General features: G+C 47.4%; 1 protein-coding gene across 1 annotated transcript in view; it reads left to right on the forward strand.

The window, feature by feature from the left end:
- ERC1 (ELKS/RAB6-interacting/CAST family member 1) overlaps positions 1 to 13,139 on the forward strand; it is a 569,800-nt gene that overhangs the window by 205,194 nt on the left and 351,467 nt on the right. The window lies entirely within an intron of this gene.

Below are 13,139 nucleotides of genomic sequence, written 5' to 3' on the forward strand. Positions count from 1 at the left end.
TTATTGGGGAAACATTTAATATAGCTGAGAGCCCTATGGGATTGGTTATACAGATTCTTCTTCGAATGCTTGTTCATGTCCATTCCAATAGTAGGTGTGTGCACACTGTGTGCACTGCTGCCGGAAAGTTTTTCCGTCAGTGATATCCATTGGGTAGGCTTTGGTGCCCCCTGGAGTCACGACCTCAGTGCCATTATATAGGGTCCTGCCGACCCACTGCCCCCCAGTTCCTTCTTACCACCCGTGACAGTCACTGGAACTTCTACTCATCCTTGTATTCTCACAAGTAGTCTCCTCAGTGAACTTTGGTTTCTTTTCCCTGTGTATAATTAATAGATAGTGGTTAGTTGTACAGTTTTAGTGTTAGTTAGTAGTTAATAGAGTCGGATCCCGCTCATTGGGGTTTCCCTGGCACCAAGACATGCCTCAGTCTCCAGGGTTTCAGTTGTGTGAGGCTTGCCATAAGCCCATTCCAATTAGTGACCCCCTTAAGTGCTTGGAGGAGTCTCACCTGCGGGAGCGCTGCAGGATTTGTAAAGGGTTCAAACCTTGTACCAAAAAGGACGGGGACCAGAGACTCAAGTTCCTCCTTATGGAGATGGCTCTCTGTCCCCCCTCAGAGCCAAATCATGCTGACTCAGCACTGAGCACCTCTTCCTTGGTGAGAGACAGGCAGCATAGCTCAGCCTCTTCAGCACTGAGGAAGGACTCCATGTCTGCGTGCCAGGACTCTCGAAACCATCAGGGCTCTCTGGTGCAGAGGAGGTCTATGCCTCACAGGGACACTTGGCACCGATCTCAGTCACCAGGGCCACAGGAGAAGCAAAGAAAAATTAACTGGAGACATCCTCAACTCCAAGACTCGTGAAACTAGCAGAGTGAGACCCTGGGCCATTCGGACTCAATCGCTGCCAGCCTAGTACCGTTGCCTCTGGCCCAGGGAAGGGACCCCTCGAGTCTGGTACTGTTGAACTCTCCTCCAAGGTAGAGCCATCGGAGTGCAGCTCTAGTGCTTCCATCCACGCCAGAGGCATTTGAGGCAGCAAGGGAGGTACTGTCCTCCCTGTACCGCCATCCCACTCCAGGCATGAATCGGCATCTGAAACAAGAGCGGCTATGGCACCGAGGCCCCGGGTGCTATTGAAGGGAAAACCGGTGATGATGGCACAGCACCCATCACCCCACTCCGAGCACCGCTCTTTGGCACCAACCAGTATTTCTCTTCTGTGGTCAGAGGAATGACTCCTCGCAGTCAGACTCTGAGGTGGATTCCTACACCTCCTGCAGGAGCTGGCACTGGTCTGACTGCCAATACCTGACGGCTGATATGAGCCCAAGGTTCCCACCAGTGGCCTGGCCAGCACAGTGCAATAGCCTTTATGGAATCCCTGGACTTTCCATCCAGTCCAAGGGTCTCAGTCACGGAGATTGTACTCCATTGCGTAAGAGGGTAGAGCTCCCTCAGTACAGGGATCAGGACCTGGTACTGAGCCAGGAAACGAACCAGGTGCTGAAGGACAGGAACAAGGCCCTGTAACCATCATAACTTCCTCCTCCCCAATGAGATGGTAGTGGGCACTTCAGTTGCGTCCACTCAGGACGACCACAGGGAACACCAGGAGTTCCTCAGGAGAATAGCCCAGAACCTGGGAATCCAAGTGGAGGAAATCTCAGAAGCCTCCCATTCCCTGGTGGACGTCTTGGCCCTTTCGGGCCCATCATGAGTGGCTTTGCCTCTGAACGGTGCCATTCTGGAACCCGTTAAGGCCCTGTGGCAGACTCCTTGCAACCCACGGAAAAGACGGTGGAGAGAAAATATTTTGTGTCCCCAAAGGGATTTGAATATTTATACACCCATCCTCCTCCAAGGATCGCTAGTGGTATCAGCGGCAAACAAATGAGAGAGGCAGGGACAGCAAGGGCCTCCCCCTAAGGCCAAGGACATCAAGGAGTTTGATCTCTTTGGCAGAAGGATCTACTCCACAGGGGAGGGGGGCCTCCAACTTCGAATTGCCAACCAACAGGCACTCTTGAGACAGTGTCTGGATCCACCCTCCCCAAATATTGTGAATTGGCTGTCCCACTTCTAACAGGCGTGGGCCTATGTCACCTCAGACTGTTGCGTGCTATGCACAATGAGACTGGGATACACCCTGCAGTACAGTTCTTCCCCTCTTTCCCACCCTCCCTCCCCATCCCTCTTCAGGGACCCTCTCAAGAGCAGCTTCTACTCCAGGAAGTTCAAACACTCCTGCAAGTGGGAATGGTAGAGGAGGTTTTCTCCGGAACTAAGGAGCAGGGTGGTTTACTACACTTATTTCCTAATCCCGAAGGCCTACGGCGGTCTCAGACCCATCTTGGACCTGCGAAACCACAACAGATTCAGAAGAAGCTGAAGTTCTGCACGGTCTCCTTGGCCTCCATTATCCCCCTCTCTGGATCCAGGGGACGGGTATGCCGCCCTCAACTTGAAGGATGCCTACTTCCATATTTCAGTCTTCCAAGGCCACAGAAGATTCCTCCAATTTATTGTGAACCAAGTATACTACCAATTTACTGTATTTCCATTCAGCCTGTCAGCAGCCCTTCATGTTTTCACAAAGTGCGTGGCGGCAGTTGTGGCTTTCCTAAGGAAACAAAAGGGTTCAGGTATATCCTTACTTCAACAACTGGCTGATCAGAGGTCTGTCCAGGGCCCAAGTGGAGGTAGACATACTGCTAATACTGTCAACTTGCCTGAGGATAGGCCTGTTGGTAAACATGCAGAAATCAAGGCTGTCCCCCATACAAAAGATAGACCTCATAGGGACAGTGCTGGACTCGTCCAGGCCAAAGCCTTCCTTTTGGAGGCCCAGTTCTGGGCCCTGCGTTTGATCTTAGAGAGCCTCAGAAACCATCCCATCACCACAGCAAGAAGCTTCCTGAAACTCCTGGGCCATATGGCATCATGCACTTATGTGGTCAAACACACAAGGTTGCGACTCAGACCTCTTCAGGCTTGGCTAGCATCAGTATACCAGTCAGGCCGGGACTTCTTGGATATGGTGGTCACACTTCCCCCTTCAGTGATCACCACCCTCCTATGGTGGATGGATCCCGCGACAGTATGCGCAGGTGTCCCATTCTCGAAACTGCATCTGTCAATGTCTCTAGTCACCGATGCGTCCGTGTTGGGTTGGGGGGCTCATCTGGGGATTCTCAGAACTCAGGGTCTCTGGTCCCAGGCGGAGCTCTTGCTACACATCAACATGTGGGAGGTCAGGGCGGTACACCTTGCCTGCCAAATGTTCCAATCCCAGCTGGAAGGCAAATGTGTATCGGTGCTTACAGACAACACAACGGCAATGTTCTACGTAAACAGACAGGGTAAAGCATTCTCCTCACCTATGCTAGGAGGCTCTCCACCTGTGGGACTTCTACATATCCCACTCAATCCACCTCGAAGCATCCTACCTCCCAGGACACAGAATGAGCTAGTGCAGCAGTTCTCAAACTGTGGGTTGCGACCCCAAAGTGGGTCGTGACCCCGTTTTAATGGGGTCACCAGGGCTGGTGTTAGACTTGCTGGGGCCCGGGGCCAAAGCCCAAGCCCCATCACCCTGGGCTAAAGCCAGAGCCTGAGGGCTTCAGCCCTGGATGGCAGGGCTCAGGTTACAGGTACCCTGCTTGGGGCTGAAGCCCCAGGCTTTCGCCTCCCCCAGCCCAGGGTGGTGGGGCTCGGGCTTTGGCTTTGGCCTTGGCCCCCCCCCCACCTGGGGTAGTGGGTCTTGGGCTTTGGCTTTGGCCGGGGTCTCGGGCAGGCTCAGGCTTTGGTCATCCCTCCTGGGGTCGTGTAGTAATTTTTGCTGTCAGAAGGGGGTCGCGGTGCAATGAAGTTTGAGAACACCTGAGGTAGTGGATCACCTCAGCAGATCATTCTCTAGTCACAAATGGTCTATCTGCCCAGACCTCGTGAAGGACATTTTCCAGAGGTGGGGAACTCCCTGGATAGACCTGTTCGTGACCAGACACAACGAAGAGTCTGCAGTTCTGTTCCTTGCAGAATCACAGCCCAGGCTCGCTCATGTACGTGTTTCTCCCCCCTTGGAGAATCCATCTCTACTATGCATTCCCCCTCCCCCCATGCCTCTCAATGGAAGGTTCTGCTGAAGATCAGAGAGGAAGGAATGAAACTGATCCTGGTAGCCCTGGCCTGGCCTCACCAACATTGGTTCACCACCTTCTCGACCTGTTAGTGGAAACACCAATCACCCTACCTTTGCTTCCGGATCTCAGCTCACAGGATCACAGACTTCTACATCACCCAAAGCTTGAGTTCCTCCGTCTCACTGCCTGGAAACTGAACCCCTTGGAGCTAGCATGCTCAGGTCTGGTTTGAGAAGTTCTTCTAGGGAACAGAAAGACATCCACTAGGGCCACGTACCTGGCAAAGTAGAAAAGGTTCTCGGCCTGGTCAGTGCAGAAAGGGGTCTTGCCCACGCAAGCATCAGTACCACGTATTCTGGACTGTCTGATGCACCTGAAGCAACAAGGGCTATTGGTGTCTTCAATTAGGGTCCACCTGGCCGCAATTTCGGCTTTTCACCCATGGGTGAATGGCAGATCCATCTTTGCAAACTCGCTCTGTAGTCATTTTCTTGAGGGGCTGGACAGACTGTGTCCCCAGGTGAGACAGCTGATCCCGCCCTGGGACCTCAACCTGGTATTGTCAAGGCTCACAGGTCCTCCATTCGAACTCTTGGTAACATGCTTTCTATTCTACTTGTCGTGGAAGGTGGCCTTCTTGGTGGCCATTAACTTGGCCAGAAGGGTCTCATAAATTAGGGTCCTTACTTCGGAACCTCCCTACGCAGTCTTCTTCAAGGACAAGGTCCAACTGCGCCCTCACTCAGTCTTCCTCCCAAAGGTAGTGTTGCAATTCCACAATAACCAGGATGTTTTTCTTCCGATTTTCTACCCAAAGCTGCATGCCAACAGGCAGGAACAGAGGCTCCATTCACTAGATTTCAGGTGGGCTCTTGTCTTCTTCTTAGAAAGGATTAAATCATTTAGGAAGACTGCTTAGCATTTCATGGTGGTGGTGGTGGCAGACAGGATGAAAGGCTCTTAGTCTCAGCCCAGAGAATTTCATCGTGGATCACCTCTTGTAGCATGTGCAGTTACAATCTGGCGAAAGTCCCTGCTCCAGCCCTGACAGCACACACCACAAGGGCGCAAGCATCTTAAACCGCATTTGTGGCACAAGTTCCAATCCAGGGTATCTGTAGAGTGCAACTTGGTCTTCGGTCCACACTTTTGCAACTCACTATGCTGTCACTCAGCAGGCCAGAGACAATGCTGGATTTGGCAGAGCCATGCTAAAGTCTGCTTGTCCTTGAACTCTGAACCTTCCTACTGCATCTGCTTGGGAGTCATCTACATTGGAATGGACATGAGCAAGCACTCAAAGAAGAAAGAACGGTTGTTAACCTTCTGTAACTGTTCTTCGAGATGTTGCTCATGTCCATTCCAAAACCCATCCTCCTTACCTCTCTGTCGGAGTTAACCGGCAAGAAGGAACTGAGAGGGCAGCGGGGCGGCAGGACCCTATATAGCAGTGCTATGAGGGTGTGACTCCAGGGGGCACCAGAGCTGACATGACGGATACCACTGAGGGAAAAACCTTTCTGGTGGCGGTGCATGTGGCATGCGCACACCTACATTGGAATGGACATGAGCAATACATCCTGAAGAACAACAGTTATGGAAGTTTAGTAATTGTTTTTGTTTAATGTCTAAAGAGACAGCAGTAATGGAGAAGTTAGAGTTACAACACACTACTTATGCAGTAGTATTGCTGACTGGGTGAGCATGCATGAAATAAAGCTATTCTTACTGAAAAAAAGTTTGTGAGAATTAAGTTATGCAGGTGAAGTGGTTGGGAATGTATTACTTTGTACTGCAGTGTGCCTACCGAAATTACACTCTCAGCATATACCAGGGCACTTCACTTGGATGGAAAGAGTAAAGGAAGTTGCTTAACTCCAGTGAAACACTTAGCTAAAAGATGAAGATTGTTACTTTGCAGTGCCATGACAATACCTCTCTTTAATTCCCTCGGGAATTGATTGTGCTCACTCTCTCCATTTTAGAGATCCCTATGCTGGATAGGAAAGTCTACGTAAAAGGTAGCTAAGAATGATACAAGGAGACATCGAGTCAGATCAGAAGCTAGATATTTTTTTAAATAATCCATTCTCATTTTCAGTAAATTATCAAGAAAATCAGTTCATCTGTGATCCTTTTCCTGAGGATTAAGAATAGGAAAATAGTTCAAATGTAAATTGCATTCAAAATCTGCAAAGGGTGAACTGAACTATGATAGGTACTTGTTTCTGAGGAACAAATAGGGAGCATTAATTTAGTTTATTGCACATACAGGCAAATATATACTCATCTTCAAATTGAAGAAAATCTGTGACTTTCCATTCTGTTAGAATGGTGGTAATTCTTTCCTGTATACATAGGGCAGTTGTTTGTTAATTGTATCCTGAGGGAAAGGGACTAAGCAGAGGAAGGAACTGGACAAGAGAAGAAAATGTGGTGGTGGGGAGGCTGAACTAAAGGGGTGGGTAAACTTTTGGAATGTGCAGGTAAAATATTAAAATCTGTCATTGCCAGTTAATGTGTGCTGTGTCATACCCTTCCACTATTATTCCTGGGGGAATTTCGTGCCGTTGCAGCGCAGCAGAAAAATGACCCCAGCCCCCACAGATTCTTTACTTTCCGCAGAAAATGGTTTCTGTGGGGAAGCAAAAAGAAGCTTCACCAGTGCTCGCTCACCCCTCCCCAACAGTTCAGGCATGTCTGTTCGGGCAGCTGGGGGAGAGGTAAATCACTGGGGGGAGGAGGGGCTGGGGATGCCCCCACTGCCCAGGAACATGAGTCCCATCTGGGTGGAAGAGGAGGACAGAGACAGAGTTCCCCCTTCTCTTCCCTGCATAGTGCAGCCAGGTCTGGGTAAGATCAACACCTAGAAACTTTCCCTGGCTGCAGGAAGCTCTGCACCGCAGGGTGTGTATATGTGCATGGCAGGGGGGCTGGCTGAGGAGGGGGGGAGCGTCCAGATGCACGGGGTTGGGTGGACAGGGGGAGTAGCTCCCATTACAGTGACCCCTCCCCTGAACCCCCCTTGCATCAGGAGCTCCCCACACCCAGAACTCCTCCACCAAGCCCCCCAAACCGCTGCCCCGCCAAGCCTCACCCCCTGTATCGGGAGCCCCGCCCACCCGGACCCCCACCCCACTGAGCCCCAACCAGCTGCACCCTAACCCCCCACCTCACCAAGTCCCACTCTCCCAGCTCCCTCCCACAGCCCTAACTACCTTCACCTGGACTCCTCTGGGGAGTCCCATTACCCCTACACCCCGAACCCCCCACCAACCTCCTGTGCATTCAGATTCCCCCCGCACCGAGCTGCCTGCACCCAGATTGCACCACACAGAACCCTGGTACTCTTGAGGGAATTCTGCACCAAAATTTTAAAATTCTGCAAAATTCTGCACATTTTATTAGTCAGAATAAAGTAACACAATAACAATATAATCACACCATTTTCAATTATTTTGGTAATGTATTTAAAAATACTTGTCAGCGAATAATTGAAAATGCTGTGATTATATTGTGTTATTTTGACAAAATATGCAGAACTTTGCAGAATTTTAAAATGTGCACAGGATTTTTAATTTTTTGACGCAGAATTCCCCCAGGAGTACACCATGAACTCAGATATACCTCTCCCTCTGTATTCTAACGACCTGCTGCATGCTGAGGCACTTGTGCAATTATTGACTATGCAAAGGCCCCCCAAAGTTGTCTCTTGAGTTCTATTGAGCAAGGTCTGGAATGAATTTCTTCTCTGGGTGCTATTTTCAATACCCGATTCTGTTGTGGGTTCTCTGTGATAGTTTCTCTTTCATGCTGTGAAAAGAATTTCTGCCTTTCCTTCAAGGTGTTCCTAGCAGCTGGCCCATTTCCTTTCTCTCAGCAGGTTCTGAATGCTTATATCAAAGAAGAGATTCCAATCAGGTGCCTAGATCTGCTTAAGTATAATCTTACCAAAGCTGTAATTGGGAAACTTTCCCTGTGAATGTATGAAAGAGCAACCTTACATGAAAGTCTTCCACAGTCCCTAAATTCATGTCACAAACATTGATTGTTGCTCAAAAGATATAGCTAGCAGGCACTGCTATAGTACATATTATAGTTATGGATATGTCCAAATATTTAATTAATACCCTCTCTCATTTCCTCATAACTTGCTGAAATTTTCCATGTTTGGTCTTAACCCAGAGGTAAATTCTTTATAATTTAAGTAAAATCCATTTTTGCCTTTTATAGAAAAGTGAAAAAATACCCTTTTAAAGTAAGTTTTTAAGATCCCCCCCCCCCAAGTGCCGTTCAAGTGGCCGTTAAAACAATTTGACATTTTCAGAGTGGTTTAGCCTCTTTTATGTGTCTGTAAAAAAATTAAAAATACATAAACCAGCTCTGACTGACAAACATTTAAAAACTAAATTTAAAACCACTTTAGTAACTTGTGCTAGTGTTGGGAGCTAAGATACTGTTTTAATTATCATAGCTAGTTAGTATTGCAGGTAAAGGCTACATAGAAAATTTTCAATACAGAATTGAATTGGAGAAGGGGAGAGAGATCTTCTGGTCACTAATAAAATTGTGAGGTCCTGAGATACCGTTTCAATAGCATAGGAATAAGAATTTGCGTAAATACAGGTACATTTGCATATAGAAGATACCGAGATCTGTAATGACATCTACGGCAGTAGTGGTTCCCTTTTTTCCACCACCTTTTGCTGAGATTAGAGCCACACTGGTCTTGTGCTGCATGAGAACTCTATATGAGTGTCTCTCTCTTCTTGTGGAGTTCCTAAACTGCACAGATCAAGGGAATCTCCTTTCAACACAACCCAATTGCACTTTGAATAGTGGTCTCTCTCTCGTCAGAATTGTTTCCCTTAGTTATGTTTCCAGTCCATAATTTAAACAGTTTCAAATAAGGTGAAATATAGTGTCCTAAAAGTCATGACCGTGGCAGCAAAGGTGAAACTGTTGGGCCGTCAGGTGAAAGAGATTTAATCCTTTGTCAGTCCTTTTGAGAAAGCTTTTGTTAATCTCTAAACTTTACGTACTCCTTTGAGAAATCAACATAGTCACTACAGGCTCCCACTTCTGGTGTGGAAGGTATTTAACATTATAGTAAAATGGAGTAGTCTCCGTCAGTAGAGTGCGAGCAGTGCTGCAAAGTTATTGACATCACTTGTATTTTTTTCCTAGTTATGGAGTCCCCTGAACTCTGACTTTTAAGAGTCTGATTTTCATGGTTTCTATTTGTTTCCTTAACAGTTACTCTATTTTGTCTGGATTCTTGTACTCTTTCTGGGTAATAACAATAGTTAGCCAATCTGAATGCAGCTATTTTCATAATCACTGTATCCTTATTTTTCAGTAATGGTCCTGTGACTATACAGATCTCTCTATTCTGAACACTCTGTTCCCTCTGCCGTCATTCACTCCTGTACTGAGAACTGTTGCGCTGTTTGCCAACAGTACGGACAAAAAAAAAAGTGGGAGGAAAAAGTAGTACAGGAGCTTCTGAATGCTGAAAGAGCACCATGGTCTGTCTTGAGTTTGCATTCCAATGAGCTAGGCTTATGGACCGGGTCTCCATTTTTGCTGTGATGAAAGAAGCTGAAGTGTCAGGGTAGGTGATAAGCCATATGGGGCCCTGGTCCAAAAGTTTCTCCTCAGAATTGTTTGCCTCTGCAGAGCTTTGCAATAGCACCTTTAGGAAAATTTCATTTTCAAATATATATGCCTCCCTCCTACTGGGGGATTGTTCAAGTGATAATCTTTTCCTCTTAGTTCTGAGTGTTCTCTTTTCCAGCTTCTCTTACCCTCTTGCTTTTCTCCTCTAGTATGAAGTGCTTTTTGTCTGCCTGGGGAGACCTAACAACAATAGAATCAGCTCCAAGGAGGAGCAAATCCTCTCCTACAGTTGTTGCCAGTGCATATCTTCTCTGCCTACAGCCACTGAGTCAAGAGCTTTTTCTGCTCTCAGATAACCCTATTTGAAAGGGGCCCACTGACCTTGGTGAAGAGAAGAATCCTGCAGCAGCTGGTAGCAAAATTCCCCATCTAGAGAGCAGTTTTAGAGGCGCTGCACCAGAGGAGAATGCTAACACTGGCTCTGTGGCAGGAAAATCCCCTCCAGAATTAGCAAGTCAATGCCTTGGGCATATTCCTGAGATTCTCTTCTGCTATGATGTCCTTGCTTTCAGTTAAACGATGTAATATCTTTCCAGGGAGAGAGAATATGTGACGCCATAAGTTCGTGAAGTATTCATCCAATTTGTGGGTTTCCTAGGATCTGACTCAGTTGAGTCTGCTTGGTCTCTAGGGCTTTTCTCTTTGTGAAAAAGAGTTTCCTGTCATTACTAGAAATCTTACAGATTAGAAGAAAAGTGCTATATTTCATTCACAGATGATTAATATTCAATTTCAGTAATAGTGATTCATTTATTAAAAAAGAAACAGGCCTAATGTGCTCGGTTCAGCAACCCAGGAAAGAAAGCTAGAGAATGGTTACCAGGGAAATCAGGCTTTCTGTAATTTTTCTTTTCCATCAACTGTGTTCATCATTGCTTTGTTATTCTTCAAGATAATTTCCTGAACCACTTACCTATTTGATAATTGATCTAAATGAGGCATTAGAAATAAAAGTCCTGCCCAATCGGTTAAACTATTTGATGTGTCATCAGTAATCCTGAATGCAGCATAAGACAGCAAAGTGTTTGAGGGTTGGGTAGAAACAGCTGGAAAGAGAGGGGGAGTGAATATTAGGATAAAGCCTTGAGCTTTGACAATGCCAAGGGTTAAGTGGTCACATTTTGTAATATTTCAAAATTGTTAGGATTTATTACTAAACACCACAATCTTAAGTGTTGTAATAAATGAATGTGTTTACATCTGTCTTTAAATCGTTTTCTTGTTGCATCTTTTTTCTCTCACACTCTTCCTTTTTTCCAATTTCCCCCTCCTTTTCCTATCTTTTTTCTCCCTTAAGCATCCTGAAGTTTTATTGAGCCATCCATCCAAGCCAGTAAGTGCCTGGCAAACAGGAGGGCCATTGCCAGCCCCATTTGTTTTTTTATGTGTTGCATGAATATTCACTTGTGCCTTCATATTCCTGGATCAACACACACAATTTTTGGTGAGATATTTTGGGAGTGTGTATAGAAAATAAGGGTGGGAGAAGGGGATTTCAAATGCCTGAGTAGCTGTGCTCAAAATAGCCTTGAGAGATGCTTGTACTTGTTTTGCTACTTTTGCTTAGCTTCACTTTCTATTTGGGCAGTTTGATGTAGTGCAACCCTTTCCTTTCCCCTCATGTCAGTTGCTTGTGGCATCCTGTAGCATTTCTATCAGCTTTACTGTCTGTGCATTGTCAAAGCAAGATTGCAATAGAATAGAATAGGCCTCTTGTGCAAAAAAGCATTCTGGTTAATCACTCACATCAGTGCATTGAAATATGCTGATTACGTTACAGTAAGGAGGTAGGTTGCTAAAGTACTTGGATAACCATTGTTCCTGCTGATGCTATGTTAGTTTAGCTGTGGACCCAATTATGGAAGCCCTCTGCTTGAGGTTAGTAGGGGTATGTCTACACTAGGAAATTAGGTCCTAGTGAATTTATAGAAGTCGATCTTGAGAAAGCAATTTTATACAGTTGATGGTGTATGTCCCCGCTAAGTGCAGTAGGTCGGCAGAGTGCGTCCTCAATACCGTGGCTAGCATCGACTCACGGAGTGGTGCACTGTGGGTAGCTATCCCACAGTTCCCGCAGTCTCCGCCGCCCATTGGAATTCTGGGTTAAGCTCCCAATGCCTGATGGGGCAAAAACATTGTCGCGGGTGGTTTTGGGTACATGTTGTCAGTCACCCCTCCCTCTGTGAAAGCAACGGCAGACAATTGTTTTGCACCTTTTTTCCGTGCAGACGCCATACCACAGCAAGCATGGAGCCCGCTTAGCTCAGCTCACCGTCACCGCTGCTGTTGTGTCCTGGGTGCTGCTGGCAGCAGACGGTGCAGTAGGTCTGCAAACCATCGTCATCCACCGCTTCCACTGCAACTCTGCTCTCCTGCTGTTGTAAATGAGCTCAGTCTCAATTGAGTAAATGATGACTGAGCTCAATAGAGTAAATGAGCTCAGTCATCCACCGCTTCCTCTGCAACTCTGCTCTCCTGGTGCCATGAATCCACCTCGCATGTCCTCTCGTCGTTCGGTATAAATATCTAGTCTCTTGGTATCCGTCGTCATCCACCGCTTCCGCTGCAACTCTGCTCTCCTGCAGACGCCATACCACGGCAAGCATGGAGCCCGATCAGCTCACCACTGCTGTTGTGAGCATTGTAAACACCTTGCGCATTATCCTGCAGTATGTGCAGGACCTGCAAAAGTAGGCGAGGAGGCGACGACAGCGCGATCACGATAGTGATGAGGACATGGACACAGACTTCTCTCAAAGCATGGACCCTGGCAGTTTGGACATCATAGTGGTAATGGGGCAGGTTCATGCCGTGGAACGCCGATTCTGGGCCCGGGAAACAAGCACAGACTGATGGGACTGCATAGTGTTGCAGGTCTGGAATGATTCTCAGTGGCTGCGAAACTTTTGCATGCATAAGGGCACTTTCATGGAACTTTGTGACTTGCTTTCCCCTGCCCTGAAGCGCAAGAATACCAAGATGAGAGCAGCCCTCACAGTTGAGAAGCGAGTGGCGATAGCCCTCTGGAAGCTTGCAATGCCAGACAGCTACCGGTCAGTCAGGAATCAATTTGGAGTGGGTAAATCTACCGTGGGGGCTGCTGTGATCCAAGTAGCCAACGCAATCACTGAGCTGCTGCTATCAAGGGTAGTGACTCTGGGAAATGTGCAGGTCATAGTGGATGGCTTTGCTGCAGTGGGATTCCCTAACTGTGATGGGGCGATAGACGGAACGCATATCCCTATCTTGGGACCGGACCACCTTGGCAGCCAGTACACAAACCACAAGGGGTACTTTTCAATGGTGCTGCAAAC

Source organism: Emys orbicularis, chromosome 1, assembly GCF_028017835.1.
Source record: "Emys orbicularis isolate rEmyOrb1 chromosome 1, rEmyOrb1.hap1, whole genome shotgun sequence".
NCBI classification, from domain to species: Eukaryota; Metazoa; Chordata; order Testudines; family Emydidae; genus Emys; species Emys orbicularis.